This window comes from Periplaneta americana, chromosome 4, assembly GCF_040183065.1.
Source record: "Periplaneta americana isolate PAMFEO1 chromosome 4, P.americana_PAMFEO1_priV1, whole genome shotgun sequence".
NCBI classification, from domain to species: Eukaryota; Metazoa; Arthropoda; class Insecta; order Blattodea; family Blattidae; genus Periplaneta; species Periplaneta americana.
Window position 1 is genome coordinate 117140545 of NC_091120.1, and position 19608 is coordinate 117160152.

A 19608-nucleotide genomic window follows, 5' to 3' on the forward strand; every position below is an offset into this window, starting at 1 on the left:
AGAGATGGGTGTGCTTTTGCTAATTCACGCTTTGGGAAAAAACTGGAATCTAATACTTTAAATGTGCCACAAAATGCTCCATTAGTTGAAAATGGGGAGCCACAACCACACATAATTGTTGGGGATGAAGCATTTCCACTAAAAAAATATCTTCTGCGTCCATATGGCAGGTACCATTTAGATGAGACGAAACAAAAACGATTTTCAACTACAGACTTTCCCGAGCGAGAAATGTGGTCGAGAATGCATTCGGAATTTTGACTGCTCGTTGGAGAATTTTTCGAAGATATATGGAGGTACAACCGAACATGGTCGATAGAATTGTACTTGCGTCATGCTGCCTGCATAATATGCTATGTAAAGACAATATGTTTGAGCCTGATGTGCAAGCACTTTCACTACCAACCTGTGCCCTAAGAAACCTAGACCACTTGAGAAGAAACAGTACACGCGAGTCTTTTCAAGTGCGAGAAACATTGAAGGAATATTTTAATTCTCTAGGCTCAGTGCCTTGGCAATTAAATGTTGTTCGTCGAGGTAGATCGCAAAATTAAGATTAATGTCTACAGTACAGCTGTTGTAGTCATTGTTAATATGCACTTTTATGTGTATGGTCGCATCTACACTGATGTACCTCCTAAAATAATAATAATAATAATAATAATAATAATAATAATAATAATAATAATAATAATAATAAAATAGTAGTAATAATGAGGTTAAGTTGACTTATGGGCTATTCCATATGAAATCGATCAGTAAAAAACCTCGCATTTTTATACTCATTGTATCACTGTTCTCTACGTACAAAAAAAGGTTCATTGTATTTAGAAATTTTAAGGTTAATTTTCTATATTTCGGTCGATTTGAAATGGAATAGCTCTTGGAAATAAGTTAACATACAGTACTCACCGCTTAAATTCATCTCTTTTCCTATTTCCTCCCAAGCTTCTTTTCTCATGTTTAAGTCTCTGTAATTGGATGACTTAAAATTATACATAAATTCATATTGCCTTACTTTTTCAATGATATATTCCTCCATAATGAATCTGCACGTGCTCTCCACCGTCCGACAATGTCCGGTGCGACAGAAAATCTAAACGTGATGGCACGAGTACTGCACAGGAGAGGACGTGGCGTCCGTGGCGTGGGGATAGTGTGATTCTAAGCAACGTAAATAAATGGAGAAAACGAATACCACACATTGAATGCAGAACGTGACATCACAGGAAATCACATTTCGTGCCGTGCCGTGGCAATAATGTGTTTCTACCTTAATGGTTTGGGGCGCCATTGTATACAAAATGCGATCTCATCTCCTCCTATTCAGGGCAATCTGAACAGCAACCGCCACATTAGGGAGGTTTTAGAGCCCGAGGTGCTGCCCCTCCTTCAGGCAACTCCACATGCCATATTTCAGCAGGACAATTCCCGGCCACATATGGCGAGGATTGTGCAAGCCTTCTTCGAAGAACGACGGGTATCACTGCTTCCCTGACCTGCACGATCCCCAGACATGCCGTCTCTCGAACATGTCTGGGATATGGTTGGTCGGCAACTTGTTCGTCATGGTCCTTCAGCACTCACTCTTGACGCTTTGTGGACTCGCATAAAAATTGCGTGGAGGGAGATTCCCCAGAAAATTATCCAGGCCCTCTCTGATTCCATGCCACGACGCTTAGAGGCTCTGATAGCAGCGCACGGAGGCTTCACACCATACTGAAACCTCACGGTCACAGATCAAGTACAGTTCTGTAATTCTAATCATGTGTGTATTGTCATGTACCTAATCTGTGGTATCAATTTCATTTCAGTCACATGTATTCTTCTTGGTGTTGCAATTTCCACAACATTAGTGTATTATTGTCCCAGCTAAAAATTACACATACTGGTATAGGTATTAAACTCCTATCTTGTTTGCAAGGATAAAGATCAAGACATGTAGAAAGGTAAAGGTAGCCCCGTTACATGCCATGAAGGCATATGGGGCGCATGGAGGTAGAGCCCCATGCTTTCTTGAACACGACATTGGGAGGAGGTGGTGTGGTCGGCACCACGCTCCGATCGCCTTTTTATCCCCGGGAAAGACCAGGTACTCAATTTGATAGGAGGCTGAGTGGACTTCGGGGCCGTTCTGGAAGTCTAGAGACGAGAAAACCCCGCCACCACCCGGGATCGAACCCGGGACCTTCCAGTCCGTAGCCAACTGCTCTACCAACTGAGCTACTCGGCCGCCTAAAGATGAAGACATGTGCAGATCCATATTATCAATGCCGCTACTTTAAGACGATGCCTTACTTCTATTAATGGGTAACATAATATTATTAAACTCCTATCTTTGTTTGCAAGGATAAGGATCAAGACATGTGCCGATTCATATTATCAATGCCTCTACTTTAAGACGATGTCTTACTTCTATTATTAGGTAACATAATAACCCAATTGGCGTTTAGGTCCTTTTTTCCCGAAGCTGGCTTGGATGTGTTATATTTGCCACCATGGCCACCGCTACCACCGTGTTGCGGCTAGACTCTGGTTGAGCTTTGACCATGGGACCAGGTTTCGCCATACACGGCAAGCTGACCACTCTATACTGATTCTCCTCTCCACCCGCCCACTCGCCACGCTCATGCATACATAGCAGATCCTACACAGCAGCAGTAACCAGAATTCCGCGGTGAACCGCTCCAGCCAAGCCAACCATGGAGCTAGATACAAGAGGGGAAGGGATTCTAGTCCCCGTGCGAAATAACTATCCCATTCCCTAAACCCAACTCCAACGATTTTCCCTCCCACCCCAATCTCCTGCCCACACACCGCACTTTAACCCTATTTATCATCTTGCTTCTCTCTGACCTAAGCCGACCTGTGAGCGAGGTCAGACACCAGAGGATTTACCAGCTGTGTCTTTGTGTGCAGTCTATCTCTATACAGATTCCTGCTCGGGTATGCTTTCAGCTTCTCTGACTTGCATTTACTCAATACCGACCTACTACTGTAAAGTACATGAATAACAGATACTGAAATGTAATGTAGATGATTTCAGTTGAGGTATAGTCGAGGGAGGCGACAAGGTGGAAACAGTCTACGTTCGAGACACGTGTGTACATCGAAAATATAGTATACTGTACAGTATATTCTATCTATACTTATAGTTTTTAAGGAACCCAGAGGTTCATTGCCACCCTCACATAAGCCCGCCATCGGTCCCTGTCCTGTACAAGATTAATCCAGTCTCTATCATTATATCCCACCCCCCTCCATACGTGCTACATGCCCTGCCCATCTCAAAGCTTTGGATATATTGTTCATAATTATGTCAGATGAAGAATAGCCTACAATGCGTGCAGTCCTGCGTTGGGTAACTTTCTCCATTCTCCTATAACTTTATCCCACTTAGCCCCAAATATTTGCCTAAGTATATATATATATATATATATATATATATATATATATATATATATATATTCTATCTACAGTAATTGGCGTTAACCATCCTGAGACCAAAAATCGCATTTTTTTTATTTTTGTTTGCATGTTTGTCTGTCAGGATGTTTGTTACCTTTTCACGCGATAATGGCTGAACCGATTTCTAAGAAAATTGGTATATAAATTAAGATAGTTCCAACTTACATTTTAGGCTATATGGCATTCAAAATGATTCATTTAAAAGGAAGGTTATAAAGAGGCCTTAATTAAATAAATCGAAATATCTCGCTTGTTATTGATTTTTTTAATGTTACGTAACAAAAGTTCCTTTAAAACGATTTCCGATAAGTTTTATTCTATGCAAAATTTTAATAGGACTGTTATTTAACAAAGTATTCGAGTTTTAGAATAACAATGCGTTTTATCAGTGCCGCCTCAAACTAACGGGCTACAATAAAATGAATGCAAACGACTACATCTATTTAAGGCGGAAGATATTCATTTAACACTATTTTTATACAGATATAATTGTATTCTATAATGGGAATATACAAATATTTATCAATATTAATATACAGAGAATGTTTGTGTCTTTGTAGGAAGCAATCTCAGAAGCTACTTAGGCTAATCGATATGGATATTCTTTCATCATTTGAAAGTGTAGTTTCTCTAGATGGACGTAATACTATATATATATATATATATATATATATATATATATATATATATATATATATATATATATACTATTACGCTAACTCCCGAGTGAATTGAGGACATAGGTAGGATTAAAATGATTCTTACGCACATAAGCCTTGATATTCTGTCGCAATACTGTATTACTTCATTATTATTTCTTTATTTGATCCACATAAAATAATCTAATTTTGTATACTTCAATTTTTTTTGTGCACAAAACATAATAGTATTTTTACGAGTATTGTCGTAAAGATGAGTATTTTCCCTGGATCAAAAATACAGGACATATGAAGTAAAAAATATTATTTTACCATTGAGTTCACTGGAGCTGAGTCATTTTACGAAGTGTCACGAAATGGCGTTCCTGCGCTCCTAATTTACCCATATTCGTTTCCTGTATTTCTTAAAATAATATTTATGTACCACATTCGTTTTCATTTTTTGTTATATACAGTACATAAAAAATGATGCGCAACCAAACGAGTTGGCTCAGACGGTAGCGTTTGAGATTCGCATTCGGGAGATACCGGGTTCAAACCCCGTGGCCGATCAATCTGACTGGGGTTTTTCATGGTTTCCTTTAGTCATAAAGTCAAATGCCAGATTGGAAATTTGCATGCCATGATTCATCACCGCCTCAATCACCAATGCCAAAAACATTAATCAAAATATATAAGCCATCTACAACACAGTACAAACAGCATCTCAACAAAAGTAAAAACGGCCTATTGGTATACCCACATATTCTACCGCGACATGACCATAGATATTAAAGCGTGCATAAATAAACTTAAGAAAGAAAAAAGATGCACTGTGAGATCGACATAAAAAATTATCTTCGTACACAATCCATTCTATAGACATTAATTTGGAGTAATTTATTAAAGGATACATTCACGACTAATTTAGAAAAATGTTAAACGAATTATCCTTGAAGCAAAAACGGATGTTTCCTGAACCAAATGATCCTATTTTAATTATTTCCATATAATAACAATTAACTAAATGATCGTATTTTAATTATTTAAACACAATTTCAATCCAGTAATATGTTAAACGATTTATCGTTCTTCCAAACACGGATGTTCTCTGGACCAAATGTCCTATTTTAATTATGTAATTACTTCATAGTTTTATATGGTATTACATGAGGTCATTATGATTGAAATACGTATTGTTAATTGTAGGCCATTGTGATCAAGCATATAAGGACTCGCACACAGTGTGGTGGAGGTAGGGATTTGGATGACCCATAAGCCACAGGTCATGCTAAATATGTTACTTTGTTAATTATTCAGTATGGAGTGTTGTGCACTATACATAACTGTAACCCATTAATTGTGTAACTTTCTCATTGTCAGTGACCACAGCGTGTCTCTAGAGTGGTGTGTGATAATTCTGAGGTTCTTTTCAACTATTTAATTACTTTTTTCTCCCGTCTGTGGTGTGGGAGGATATCGAAGTTGCACCTTATTCTGTAGTGTACGTTGGACATAATAAATTGTGTGTCCCATTTTGAATGTTTTATATAATAGATGATACTGCGCGATTGTGCCCTACTTTACCGAGAATCGTGGCAGACAGCCTCCAGGCTCCGCTGCCTCCTAGAGGTGTAGTAGTGGTGTGGGGCTCTGAATTCGATTTGTGCTTCGTTCATTTTAGTGGATAAGTATCAGTTGTACATTGGTAATTTCGGGTAGTATTCTCTGAAAAATGTTCTATACGTTAACGTTAGGTAGATAGATCTATTGTTTTTATATAGTACGTACTTCAAAATGGCAAAACAAAAGACTCTGTTATAACGACACACTTCTGACTCAAGGCAAAACAAAATTCGGTGATTTAATAAGAGTGAGGAAGAACGGAAGATTCATTTATAAACTAACAACGCAACCATTTCTTCTGCTTCACCTAGACCTAGAGAAACTAGCATCGAACGCTTTGATCGACTTGCCGATAACAGAGTTCGAATTTACCAATCGACTTGTCGATAACAGAGTTTGAATTTATTAGGCTCGAGAAAGTGGAAACAGTGCTGAACGGTCTCACAGAATTAACGAACAGCGAGAGTGCACTGATTTAGTATGCAGTAATAATATGTTAGCTTAGCATTCCATTATGATCCACATGGTGACTATGCTCATTTGAATTGTGTTAAAATAGACAAAATGAATAAACTATGCAATAAGTGTAGTGCAAAATACAGTCAATTCTGGATATAGTGAACCTTGTGTCCTGACAAATTCTTATTTGAAGTCAGACCTTCTTGTATAAAACTGAAAGAATATGTTGAGAACAACATTCTAAGTTTCTTACTCCTTTAGTCAAAGGACAAAGGTAGGATTAATGATTCCTAGACTATGAGCAATGAGCTGTACTGCAAATCCAGGCAACGCGTGATTACTAGTACCTTCCCTCACTCCACCGTCGAAGGGTTGACATTCTGTTCTCAGGTACTCTACTCCAGTGTTCCGCAACCTTTATGTACTCACGACACACCTAGACGGGCCTAGACTCAACACGGGACACCAAAATGTTAATCCCCCGAAAACATATGATGTGACTCTCTTAATATAAATTACGTAATGTAATCAAATTTATTATTATGATTATTACTATTACAAAACAAAAATCGACTCTTGCATTTATTAACAATTTATGAACTTTAATTCACTGTAGAAAATACACATTTCTATTACTAATATTAAAGTAAATAACTCTACTCATACTTTCAATGTGATATTTGGGCCTGCTTAGCTGCACACAGGTGGCTGATCAGTGGCGGAATCGTTGACAGTGCAAGTCTCATTTCTTCATCGATGGATTTCATTTTAATGTTTTAATTTCAGTTAACGTCGAGAAGCCCAGTTCACATATATATGTAGTTGAAAATGGCAATAACATATTAACTGCAATCTTGGAGATAGCCGGATATTAATTCTTTGTTGACAACCAAAATGTTTCCAAAGGCACTTTGAGAAGTTTTAATTTCAATGTTCTGTCTGCCTATTAAATCTGCTAGTTCCTCTTGTACAGTATATTATTCGGAAGATGTTTTGAATCCACAATGAATGGATCACAAACCCAGTCAAAATCTTGGAACACTCTCTTGAAAATAATTCTTGAACTTCTGTTGCAAGATTACTAAATGATCTTTAATTAAGTCCATCAACACTTTATTACCGTTAGCAAGGGGTCATACAGTTGGAAACACCTCAACGATCCATTTTCAATAATCTATATCCACAAATTCAGCTTATTAACAAATCCTTGAATCTTATCTATACTATTTTCAGAATATTTTCGTTCCTACCTTGCATTTTTGTGTTAAGCTCATTCAAATGTACGAAAATATCGGAAAAAATATACCAACTTAGATAAGTTACTCATTTATCTACAAATAAATCTATGTAGCTACTCATGCTCCTCAATAGTAAAAAATGAAAGTACCCCCTCTTTAAGTTCAAACATTCGCGCTAACACTTTACCTCGTGATAACCATCGCACTTCTGTACGTAGCAGAAGTGTAGTATGCTCTGACCCCATTTCCTGACACAAAACTGAAAGAAGCCTCGTATTTAAGGGCCGCGATATGATGAAATTCACGACCTTTACTACTTCGTCCATCACAATTTTTCAGAGGAGATGGCAAAGACTTATCAACAATGGCTTTGCGATGAATGAGACAATGGTCGCTTCGTATATTAGGATTTACTTCACGTACTTCAGCCACGAATCCTTTCACACGGCCTGTCATAGAAGTGGCTTCGTCTGTACAAACACTAATGCAATCATCCCATGTTATTTCATTACGGACCACATATTCATTAGTTGTACGAAATATTTCTTCACCGGTTGCTCGGTCGAGCAGTTCTTTAAAATAAAAATAAATAAATAAATAACTTGCAATTACATCCTTCACTATAGCGAATGTAGGAAAGAAGTTGTGCATGACTCCTAATATCGGTGGACTCGTCGATCTGAAGTGAGAACTTCTGACTGCTCCTTATTTTCTCTTTCATAATATCTTCGATGTCACTAACTCGGAGGTTGATTGTGTCAGCAAAGAGAGGGATTTTTGAAATTTCACTATCAGCTTCTGAACCCAGAATAATTTTGACCATTTCTTTACAGGCAGGCATTAACAACGTTTCAGCTATTGTGTGTGTGTGTTTTTTTTTACGGTAAGTTCGTCTACCTTATAATAAATAATAAACAAATACCAACTTACTTAAAATCGAGAATTATTTTCCAGCATTTTTAATTCCATCTATGGAAGGTCATTCGTTATCTTGTGAAACTAAATGCATTCGTGCGCCGTAACTCATAGTAAGAACCTTATGGTGGGGATAAGCGAGCTCGCTAGCTTTCACGTCGAAGCATAGCAGGTAGGTTTCACGATATATCGAATGCCCTATATGCGAAAATATATTTATGAAAACAATTTTAATTTATTTTTAATTAATTTTATTAATTTCTTACAATAATAGGTAAAAGTTCGCGTCACACCTTTCACCTTGTGAAGGCACACCAGTGTGCGGCGGCACACCGGACTAGCATAGATAACTGGAATGGAAGGCATTATATTCCCATTGTGCAGCAGAACTTCCTTAAAACTAATTTTGCAGGCATCTATAAAAAGTCTCCACTCCTGTGGAACACAAATGAAGTTCAGAGCCCCCATTAAGCCACCCTCTGATGCATAACATGGATCTGAAAGGCCCGGTCATGAAATCAAACAACTATAGGTTTCTAATTCTGCACGCTAAACGGCTGCCTGCTTGTGACAAGCCGACAAATTTAATTATGATTTAATATCTGAAGTGACATTTTTCCAGACTGAGGTTTATCTGTAAATTGTTAGTTTTTTACCAGCACCCTGTTATTACATAGCATGGGTCTTCGAGGCCCGTATTAATTATTAACTTCTGAGAAACTTCTAAGATCCCGTAAGTGACTATTTACATACAATTATATAATATTTATGCAGAAGCGTAATCTGACACTGTTTGATCAACTGTGTGTCTTCGGGAGTGAAGCAAATTACACTGTAAAATGAGTGGAAAACCTAACAAACGTAAATATTAGCTCAGCAAAAGTTGGAGGCACTTATCGAAATACTTGTGTTAGCTGGTATAGTGAAGAATTGTGATGTATCAATGCGAGAAATATTTTTCTCTTCTAATGGCAATCCCCAGTACAGAGCATGCATATCAGTTTACCTTATGAGACAATTTGTAAAGCATTGCTTTTTGATCACAAGAGGACTTGGGATAAAATACTTCAAACGGAGCGTTTGCCTGTCTTTCGTTATGTATGGAGCATTTTCATCGAGAATTTGCAAGAAGTATGTGCTCAGTGAGTGCATGGCCGTAGATGAACAGCTATTTCCTTTCAGAGGGTGCTGCCCATTTTTACAGTACATGCCAAACAAGCTCGGAAAATATGGAATAAAAATGTTATGAATCTGTATCTAGTAGAAATATTACTTGCGACAATTACTTCACATCAGTTCCTCTGGCACAAGAACTCCTCAGAAAAAGACTTACTTTAGTCGGCACCATGAAGAAAGACAAGAGGGACATACCACCAGTGATGTAGGCTCATAAATCCAGACCAGTTTGTTCATCAGAATTTTGTTCTCATGGTGAACTAACTCTTATAAGTTATATTCCTAAGAAGAACAAGAGTGTAATTTTCCATAAATCTGTGATAAGCCAGAAATTAATATTTATTACAAGACTAAAGGGGGTGTGGACTGTCTTCATCACAAGGCGAGAAATTACACTACGCTACGTAAAACAAAGAGGTGGCCATGTGTGTTATTTTACAACCTGCTGGATGCAACCTGTGTAAATTTATTTCTGATATTCATAAATTTGTGGTAAGACGTCATCTATGGGTAGAATATTTCTCAAAAAGCTGGCCAAAGAACTAATTATGTCACATATGGAAGGCAGAAGCCTGAACATATGTATATCTACAGAGTATAAAAGAAGCTATGGTTATCTGTGGAATCGCATTTCCAGAGCCATCGCAGCAACGGAACCTAGGTGGAAAGAGGAAAAGATACTACAAATGTCCAGTAAACAAAGACAGAAAAAGCAAAAAAATGTGTGTTAACTGTAAAAGAAATATGCGCAGAGAGTATAGTATGGTATGAGGTTCATCCAGGAAGTAAGTTCCAATCACGTCCAGAGATGACATGACTAGTTGGAGAGAATTCGCATGCGTAGCAGTAGAGAGGGGATATGTGGAAATAATTCAGTGCACTTTCAGTCTTGTGACGGTAGTAGTTATTGCACAGTGCTAGGAGAAAATGGCACCACTGATATTGTCTCCCGCCAACTTCGAGATTCATGCAGTTATCAGATTTCTGCATGCTCAGAAGCAATCTCTAGCAGAGATGCACTGCCAGTTCTGCAACGTCTATGGACCCGACATTATGAGCGACAGTATGGTCAGACGATGGTGTAGGCAATTCACTGAAGGCCGAACCAATGTGCACGACGAAGACCATAGTGGCCGACCGTCCCTGGTGACACCAGAACTGATGGAAAGTGTACGGCAAGCAGTTTTGCAGAACCGGCACTTCACAATTTCGGAACTCTCTGATTAATTCCCCCAGATGTCTCGCTCACTGCTGCACGAAATCGTCTCGAAGTGGCTTGGTTTTCGGAAAGTGTATGTGCAAGATGGGTGCCAAAGTAGCTGACAGATGAATACAAAACGAAACGTCTGACCGCAGCATTAACATTGCTCCAGCGGTACACAGAGAAAGGTGACGAGTTTTTCGACAATGTTGTCACCGGGGATAAAACATGGGTGTCACATGCCACACCAAAAACAAAACAACAATCCATGCATTGGCTGCATAGTGGTTCACCTGTGAGGACTAAATTCAATCAGACAATGTCTGTCAAAAAATCATGTGCACTGTCTTCTGGGATCGATGGGTGCCCTCACATGCGAGTTTTTACCGCGAGGGGGGACAGTTAATGCTGAGCAGTATTGTCAGACATTGCAAAATCTGAGGAGGCGATCCAGAACAAGATACGTGGAATACTGATAAGAGGCATTACGCTTTTTCACGACAATGCACGAGCCCATACAGTCAACGCCACACGAAAACTGTTGCTTCACTTTGGATGGGAGATCTTCTACTATCCACCCCAGAGCCCCGACCTCGCGCCAAGTGACTTTCATCTCTTCCATCTTATGAAGTGCTTTCTGGCAGGAAAACGTTTTCACAACGACGTTGAGGTACAGACGGCAGTGACTTCATGGCTCTAGACATTGTCGGCAGACTCCTATGACACAGGCATACAAACGTTGGTGACCCAGTATGATAAATGCTTCAATAACGGTGATGACTATGTTGAGAAGTAGTCATTGAGTCTGTAAATAGTGCAATAAATATTTCTTACTTACAGATTTTTTTCTGTATCGGCCATTGGAACATACTTTCTGGATGAACATCGTAGTATGCTGTTAATGTAAACAGTGAAATCTTGAAAACAGGTTAGAAGTAAAATGAAAAGAGAATTTAATATGTAAATGTTTATATTTAATTCTCCAGGACTACAAATTGAAAACTGAATAGTATATAAGTTATTTATAATTAAGAGAATAAATTGTATTACAATGTAAAATTTATATGCAATAATAGTTACTATTTTCTATAATTTAAATAAATAAATATATTAATTCAAATTAACACGGTATTTCACAATGCAAATAAGTGCGGCCTCGTAGGCCCATGTCATGCATTAAAAGGGGGGGGGGGAAAGGGTCATGCATCAGAGGGTTAAGCCACACACGTTGCAGAATGTCATATTGTTGCCCTTCGTCACATGATACACGATAATCTCCAGCTTGAACACAAGCTATGAAACACAATTTTTACTTACACATTAAGTAAATTCAGCAGAGTAATAGAAATGCTAACAGTTTCATATAGAAACAAGTGAAGCACAAAAGTTGATATTATAGATTTATTAATTTATCCTACAGAATAATATCTGTAATATTGACAATTAATATTTGAGGAGAAAAATTCGCTCCGGCGCCGGGGATCGAACCCGGGTTCTTGGTTCTACGTACCAAGCGCTCTGGCCACTGAGCTACGCCGAATTCAATCCACAGCACCGGACCGAACCCTCCTCCTTCAATGTTTCCCTTTGTGGCCTGACTCGCCTTGTGCAGTGGCGTAACCCAGTAGAAACGCGATGTAATAGTTGTGTTGTAATACTCCTGACCTAAACTAATAGGGTGCTGATAAATGTTAATAGAACGAAACAAGCGTTTACATTTTAATAATTAAAATATATTTAAATTACATAAATAGAACGAAAATAATAATTGCGTTACTTCATTCGGTAAACAGATCGAATGAGTAATGAACAAAGTAAATAGAATGTAAATACTTTTCTTGCAAGAGATGAACTGATAGCACGAATAACTAACAAATATATAAATAATATTACAAAGAAACAACAGTATAATAATAATAATAATAATAATAATAATAATATAATAATAATACTTAATTTCCAAAACAAAGATGCATATTATTTTTTTTAATATAAAACACTCTAGCACCCCCAGAAAAAGTAAGTTACGTACTCGTGCTCAGGAACCATTCCATATAATGTTAAGACATTTTATTAAATAACGGAATAAAAAGCAAAGAAGAGGAGAAGAAGAAGAAGAAGAAGAAGAAGAAGAAGAAGAAAAACACAGATATCACTAAAACTGAACTTTAAATTTTCTCTGTTAACAGTGATCTTTAATTGACTTTTTAATAAGGAGCATTAACAAATTGAAAGTTTAAGAATTTAGCTATTATGTTATGAAAACTTGGACCGAAGTTGTTACTCCCCTCCGAGAACACCTAAATTTCTCTGCTATATGTTTTGAGAAAAATATAACTAACATGAAGTATGTTTCTTGCTAAACAAATTTGGGTTTTAGTGAATGTTCTAATTCTTTCAATTTCTTATTGCGAAATGGCCCTATTTAAAAAGGACATAAATTAGCGTTTAATCTGTAAAACGACTACACAAAACCGTCACGATATTGTAATATCAGGATTACTGTTTAACAATGTCACCACGATATAAATACAAATTCAAATATTTATCTGCCAAATACTTCTCACTATAATTCTGTTCATGGAGGGATGTAAAATGCCGGAATACACTAGACATGGAGCAGAATATCTCCTTGTTGCACAACAAACACAATGCTTTGTTATTTAAAGGAATACAAAAGTACTTACATTCCCATTCGTCTTTGTAAATGTATCTCTTTGTTTTACTATGGGACATGATTCCACCACTGACACTCGCAGACTTTTGTCAGAGTGGCCGCGATTTGGACGGAAACATATATAGGAATGAGTAGTCTGCTAGCTAACATTGGGAGGGGTTAAACTATGATTGAGGGGAAGGGAACACACTGTGCTACTTTTCCCCATCGCTGGTATAAACTGTTATATCATTTATTACATGATAAAGAAACTGAACTAGTGAGAAACGTATAAAACGCATAATGAGACAGTTCTGTACACCAATTTCGTGAAACTTTATTTTATTTCGTTTATATAATATGATTTTTAAACTTGTTATTCGTAGTTACTCGTGGTAAATGTATTTTTTCTATATTTATAATGTGAGACAACAATAACATATTATGTATGGATCGTATGCGAAGACGAAGAGGAAGGCGGGAAAGAGGAACATTTGGAGAATGCTGGATTTGCAGTGAAGAAACTTCCCTTGGGCAGAAAGCTATAAATGAATGAATTATGTGTGGTATTATCAAGCAGTGTGTCTGTCTGCAATGTATGTAGAGTCATCATAGAAAGTAACAGTGGACAGTGTATTTTGCTCTATACAGTATTTATAATATGTAATATTGTCAAGTAGTGTGTCTGCAGTGCAGATCGATCAGCGGAATATCTAGTTGTACGAGTACAAAAGATTTACCGTATTGCATTGTTGCATAAAATAGGTATTGTACTTCAGTAACATGAGACGCGAGGTACGGGGTTGAGGTAGTTGTCTGGGTGGGATATATGTGGGAAAAGTACCATCACAACGAATGAGCTGGTTTAGGGAGACTTTTGCTCACTTGGGCGACAAGGAATATTTTATCGCGTGCCTTCCCTTGTCGACACTCCGCTTCCAAGTGCCGTTGCGTTCCACCCATCTATTCCTCCCCCTCCTTCCCACGCCCACTCAACTACCTCGTCTGTTTCCTTCCTTCGTGTGGGAGTAGATGGATATTTTATCACCACTGGCGACGTCAAAAGGTAGAGAAGTAACTAGGTTTAACTTCTTTATTGAACTAAATGTATAGACTGTTAGACGTACGCTCCTAAACCGTTATAAATACTCGAGTGTCCTTATCATGACGTTTGTGTATTTACAAATACTTGAGTATTCTAAAATGGAAAAGGCTAAGAGTTTGAGGAAATTCAGTGTAATTGAGTCACATACAAGTGCTAGCTTTACCACCTACAAATCGCGCGCCATACTATCCATTATATCTGAATAAACCTGTCAGCTGCAGGAAGAGTCCCATTGAATAATAATAATAATAATAATAATAATAATAATAATAATAATAATAATAATAATAAGTGGATAGCGTGTGCACTTCCAGCCAAGCGGTCCGTAGTTCGATTCCAGGCGTGGACGAGATTTATCTCCATTCACGGGACTGGATTCCTCTGACGTGGCTCTGAGTCGTGCTGGCCATCATATGAAAGAGACTAGTATTGGTCCAAAGAAAGTATTTATAATATTTGAGGTATTTGGCTACAATTTTTCATGTTATAGGTAGTAGTAGCAGCAGCATTATTTATAAAATTCAATGTATATCAATAATAAAGAATATAATTATATTATTTCTTTAGCCCAAGATAATGGTTTCCAAAAACATACAGTAGACAACCTCCTCAAAAAAACGCAAGAAAAAATTACAAAAAACTCAAACACTTTTCTTGAACCGGTAACCCCGAAAAAAAAAAATGGACAAGCATTACCTACTTTGGACCAATTTCTAACCAATTGAACAACTTCTTCAAAAAACACAATATAAATATTGCCTTCTGCATTAATAATAATTAAATTAAATAACGTCATACCTAATAAACTTCATAATAGAGATCGATTTCAAAATAGTGGCGTATATATGCTCCAATGCAAAAATTGCCCTAGCAAATACATTGGTCAAACTCACAGATGCTGGGTAACTTTCGGTGCTGGACCCCGGACTCATTTCACCGGCATTATCATCTTCATCTCATTCAGACTCTAAATAACCGAAGCTGTTGATAAAGCGTCGTAAAATAACTTACTAAAAAAATCACAGAAATATAATTACAGAACCCGGTTTAATGACATGTTTCCGATTTCAAATACAATAGACGAAAATCAAAGTTTGCAACGCATCTGATATAACAAGATCATGAATTAACGAATATAAATGATACACTACAGGTCATTCACCCTATGAATGACAATCCATGTATACATATCGCTGAAGAATTTTATATTTCACAAGCATTAAATAATGGTTTATCCCTTTTGAATGAGCAACTCCCGAACATTCATAGTCCGCTTTATAATTTAAATTCTCCTTACACACGTGATTTCCGATATTGCAATACGCTTCCTTCCCCCCTCCCCTCAACCTTTCAATTTGATGTCACTTAATCATTTTGTAAGCGTAACTTTCGTTAACATTTGTGGCTGAACTTTCTACAACAACAGATATATTTTCTTCTGCTCCGTCTCCGTAAGTAATTTCTTTATTTATTTCTTTGTCCCCTCCTTTCGTGTTTCGTGAATGAACATCATTTGGTTACAAAATATAAATAATTTTCATTATTAATCCTTTGCACCTAGTAAATAAGAATTTCTACGTACTTTCAGATTATAAGACCATTTTTACTACGCATGAAGCTGCATATTCACCTCTCTTCACTGCTGTGCCAATTTGCATCAGAACATCGATTTGACATGTGTAAATGCAGGCTTCATGTTAATCTCGTTATACAGTTACACTGAATGGTGTTTATGCTATTTATATAGCGTAATCTTATACTCATAAAACTGGAGTGATCGTTCACTTTTTAACAATTTTGTTCTTGTATATACAGTTTTCACTGTTTTATAGTAAGATTATAAATTTTATCCAGTTACTTGTGACTCCATATGTGTCATCATAATTCATTATGCATCCGAATCTATTTCATAAAACCCATGGTTTCACTGATTGTTTATAATACTTTGTTCATAAGATTTTGTAGGTTAATTGGAGATCTGATGATGATTCTTTGAACCGAAAACGTTCATCAACATGTTAAAATAAAACATTTACGTTATTGTAATATAATCGGATAAGTTTGACGGCCTTATTAATAAAACTTTGTTAAATAACAAGTGTGCCATAATAAGTGTGAGTGTTCTGGTTACAGATGTGAAGTTCATTTTTCCTATCATGTCGCAATTTTAAAATAACATTTTTAATTTTTACATTTTTAATACGAGGGGAATCCAGGAAATAACGACAGTTCGCGCATACTCGCCGCGCAGCTGACTCCCCTTCCTTGTTTGAAGGTCAACTGGCTTCCTTAACATGTGTTCTCATAATTTTGTGAGTACTGGTTGTAACAAGTCGCCATTGTGCATTTTGTATTACTTCAAAATGAACGACGTGATTGATAATCCCGCCGACTGTGAGGTGAGAAATTTGATTCGATTTTTGAATGCCCGACATTTGAAACCTGCAGAAATTTACCGGCAATTGAAAGAAGTGTATGGTGATACTGTAACGAATGAAAGAAAAGTGAGAAAATGGTGCGAAATGTTCAACAATGGGCGAACAAATGTCCACGATGAAACTCGACCCGGACGCCCATCACTCATCACAGAAGACCTGAAGACTAAAGTGAACGACAGAATATTGCAAGACAGGCGCACATCACTCGACGAATTGCATATTGCCTTTCCTGACATTTCTCGTTCTTTGCTTGGTGAAATTGTGTCGCAACATCTTGGCTACCACAAAATCTGTGCACGATGGGTTCCACGGCAACTGAGTGACCAACACAAAACTCAGAGAATGGCCTCAGCATTGACATTCTTGATGCGATAACACACAGATGGAGACGCCTTTCTTGATCAAATTGTGACTGGTGATGATGCCTGGGTGTCTCACAACACCCCAGAGACCAAGCGCCAATCATGTCAGTGGCATCATCCCTCATCACCCAAGAAACCGAGAAAATTCAAACAGACTCTCTCAACACAAAAAGTCATGGCTACTGTCTTTTGGGATCGCAAAGGTATTCTTTTGCTGGATTTCATGCCAAAAGGCACTACGATCAATGCAAATCGTTATTGTGAGACTTTACGAAAACTACGGCGAGCCATCCAAAACAAGAGGCGAGGAATGCTTTCGAGAGGAGTTGTGCTTCTTCACGACAACGCCCGCCCGCACACTGCTGCTTCAACTCGAGAATTGCTGGATCAATTCGGTTGGGAAATCTTTGATCATCCGCACTATAGTCCAGACCTTGCTCCTAGCGATTTTCACCTTTTCACTAAGCTGAAAGACTTTCTGGGTGGTACGCGTTTTGGAAGTAGTGAAGAGTGAAGTGAACACCTGGCTTAATGAACTGGCGGCAGAGGAGTATAACACGGGAATTCTAAAGCTAGTGAACAGATACGACAAATGTTTAAATGTAGGTGGTGATTATGTAGAGCAGTAAAGGAAGCTTCAGTTATGTAACAGACTTTGTTTTTTCAAATAAATATATATTTTTTAATTATTACAACAAAACGGTCGTTATTTCCTGGATCCCCCTCGTACATTTTAGATCCATTTTTTTTATTTTATTGTGATTTTGCTTCTGAACAACAACAGTTGTACCAACCCTAATTTGAGTTATTGGGTTATTTTACGACGCTGTATCAACATCTAGGTTATTTAGCGTCTGAATGATATGAAGGTGATAATGCCAGTGAAATGAGTCCGGGGTCCAGCACCGAAAGTTACCCAGCATTTGCTCCTATTGGGTTGAGGGAAAACCCCGGAAAAAACCTCAACCAGGTAACTTGCCCCGACAGGGATTCGAAACTGGGCCACCTGGTTTCGCAGCCAGACGCGCTGATCGTTACTCCTCAGGTGCGGACACCCTAATTTGAGTGTGCTGATTACAGATCTGAAGTCCGTTTATCTATCATGTCTCAATTTTAAAATAACATTTTTAATTTTTAATTATGTGTGACACTACGTTCAGGTCAAAACCGAGTGCTCGTGGACTCGAATCTTGGGACACATTTGTACTAGTGTCAACTAGGTTTTTAAGAAATTATCGAGCTGATAAAATCATGCTGAGCTAGTATAAAATATGCTTAGAGCATTTCAGAATATAGGTAATCGATGCCTTTAAAAATGCAATTTCTTCAGTCACACCTTGACTTCCCCCCCCCCAACACATCTCGGCGCTGTAAGTGACGAACATGGTGGGAGGTTCCATCAGGACATATCAACGATAGGTCAATACAATCCGAACATAATGGGTGATTTCTCCTGGTTCCTACAGCGATCAACCATATGCGAACATAAACGGAAAAGCAAAGGTCTCAAGAACTTTTAACAGAGTTTTTAATGCCTACTACATATTGTAAGTATATATCTTCTTATAAATGTATTAAAAATAATATAACAATTTACAAAAAATATATACATAAACTAAGCTGAATTCATATCTCTGGCTTTATGGTACAGGCATGTACTGAATAGTAAGATTTAGAATGAATGTTACAGTCCCATAATTCAAAACCTGACGTGCTATGATAAATCTGATTGCAGATCTGGAATGAGCACATCAATTTCAGTATAAAACACTTGAAATTTCCTCAGTAGCAGACAAAAAGTTTCTTTTTTTTTTTTTTAAGGCCAGTAGTTATTCATAGCTTCCGGATTGTTGACAGATTCCAAAATCAACACATCAAGTCATTTAATGTTTTAAATATTCACTGTGCGTTTGAATATTCTGTTTTGCGTTCCTAATAGCATTGTATGAGTACAAATTGGTATTTGCAGAGATACGAGTAAAAATATTATTTGGAGGAACAAATTAGCTTAAATGACGCAGTGGCCCACATAAGAACAGCTAAGTATTTTAACTTTTGAATTACTCTGTACATTAATGTGTCATAAATTGCAAGATTTCAGCCATAACTCAGTTGGAGACTTATCAATAAAACTGTGATTCACAAAGTGTCTAATAGGTTGCTTGCGAATACCACATTGCATTGTCGCTGTTCTTTTCGAATTATCTTATCAGATGAGAATAGCTTTAACGACTTACGAGATCTTAAGCTTAATTATCATAGTTATCAGTGGCAACCGCTTCAATATGCCTACTGTACTCCAACCAGGAGATAGTTTCGGGGGAAT

General features: G+C 37.5%; 1 protein-coding gene and 1 non-coding gene across 4 annotated transcripts in view; both read right to left on the minus strand.

The window, feature by feature from the left end:
- Smg5 (Smg5 nonsense mediated mRNA decay factor) overlaps positions 1-19608 on the minus strand; it is a 535039-nt gene that overhangs the window by 47806 nt on the left and 467625 nt on the right. The gene's annotated exons all lie outside the window — the stretch shown is intronic.
- Positions 12189-12261, minus strand: TRNAT-CGU (transfer RNA threonine (anticodon CGU)). Its single transcript has one exon. It is a non-coding gene; the product is annotated as a tRNA-Thr (tRNA).